The following is a 1,987-nucleotide window of genomic DNA, read 5'->3' on the forward strand; positions in this document are numbered from 1 at the left end:
GTTCTCTGTGGGGGCTCTGACCCCACTTTTCTGCTCCACATTGCTCTATAGATGACCTCCGTAGCAGCTCCACCCCTGCAGCAGCTCTCTGCATAAGTCCCCCAGCTTTTTCATACATCTTCTGAAATCTGGTTGGAGGCTGCCACACCTTCACTGCTCTCAAGCAGCTGCCCTGCCCCTGTGCATATCTGTGGCTATCCTGTAACTGCTGCCACAGAGACAGGCACTTAGTAAGAGAGGCTAACTTTTCCACCTTTTCACTAGATGAAAACATACTTGAAATTATGCAGGGACCACCTGTCCATCTGCACATGGCACTCTTTTCTCGGGTTTATATGGCCTCTGCTTTCTCAGGTTTATATGGTACCCATCGAGCCATCAGGATTAAGTGGCACCCTTGGAGCCATTTGCCTTCAGACAAATGCGATGTGTTTACTATGTCGTCTCCAGAGGACATTACACCATCCACCCCTAGGTCCCACAGCTGCAGCAGCCAGGGCTCTCCCTGTTTCTGCTGCTTTACTATTTCCCCAAGCCCACCAAATCGACCTGGGTATATGGGACATAGGTAGTGAATTGAGTCATCTGTGGGTTGCCTACTGGTCTGCCAGTCCCATAGGCTGCTCGTGCTTCACTTTTTTTTTTTTTAATAGACGACTGGTAAGGGGATCTTAACCCTTGGTTTGGTGTTGTCAGCACCACGCTCAGCCAGTGAGCAACCGGCCATCCCTATATGGGAACCGAACCCACCCGTGGCCTTGGTGTTATCAGCACCGCACTCTCCCGAGTGAGCCACAGGCCGGCCCTTCGTGCTTCACTTTGATGAGCAGGCTGTTCCCAGGAGATGCAGTCTCCCCCAACTCTTCATTGGGCTTCATCATCCTGGTGTCGGAAGCAGGAGTTACTTCAGCCTCCAGGGCATGTATNACCCGTGGCCTTGGTGTTATCAGCACCGCACTCTCCCGAGTGAGCCACAGGCCGGCCCTTCGTGCTTCACTTTGATGAGCAGGCTGTTCCCAGGAGATGCAGTCTCCCCCAACTCTTCATTGGGCTTCATCATCCTGGTGTCGGAAGCAGGAGTTACTTCAGCCTCCAGGGCATGTATTCCTGTTTCCAACCTGTCTGCTTTCTGCTGCAAGTCTCGAAATTGTGATCCTTCATGGGGTTTATGGTCCATGTTGGCTCGCAGTACACGAGCAACAGCCAGACCTGGGCCAATAGGAAAGTGGTCACCGGGCACCACGTACTCAAGGGTAGCCACATTTCCTTCCCCTCCCAAGGGGCTTTCTGCTTCTTTACCTGATTGGCATCCTACCCATGGTGCCAATTGCTGGGCTTTTTTACCTGCCTGGAATCCTGTAATGACTACTCCAATTGTAAAGCTATACAACTACACAAATTGCCGGTTATTGTCCGGGCTAGGGGTTAGGACTTACAGACCCCTCACATGCCTGGCTGGGTCACCAGACCCCTCATACGCAGGTCCTCGCTAGGTAATTGGGAAAGATCCTGGGAGCCATTGTCAGATGACATAAGCTCAGTCCTCAGCAGTAGGAGCAGCAGCTTGCAGCAGCTTATAGCAGCAGTAGCAGTAGAAGCAGCAGTGGTGGTGGCCTCTCAGGGGCATTGGCAGCAACAGCTTGCTGCAGCAGCCTCCAGCAGCAGTAGCGGCCTCCCCTGGGGGCATCAGGGGGCAAGTGGGGACCCCTGTGGATCAGAGCCACTCATCCTTTATACTTAATTCCATAACCCAGGATACCTGGGCACACATACACAATTACATTAGACAATAACCAAGGAACACCTGAGCAATGTGCATATTTACATCAAATGCTTCGTAAGATTCTGAACATCTGAGAGGCCCTGACCATTTTCCTATGTTTTCCCAACAGTGCCCAATCTCATCTGATCTTGAAAGGTAAGTGTGGTCAGGCCTACTTAGTACATGGATGGGAAATTCCTGAGAATATGAGGTTCTGTAGGATTA

This window comes from Galeopterus variegatus, unplaced genomic scaffold, assembly GCF_000696425.1.
Source record: "Galeopterus variegatus unplaced genomic scaffold, G_variegatus-3.0.2 Scaffold95, whole genome shotgun sequence".
NCBI classification, from domain to species: Eukaryota; Metazoa; Chordata; class Mammalia; order Dermoptera; family Cynocephalidae; genus Galeopterus; species Galeopterus variegatus.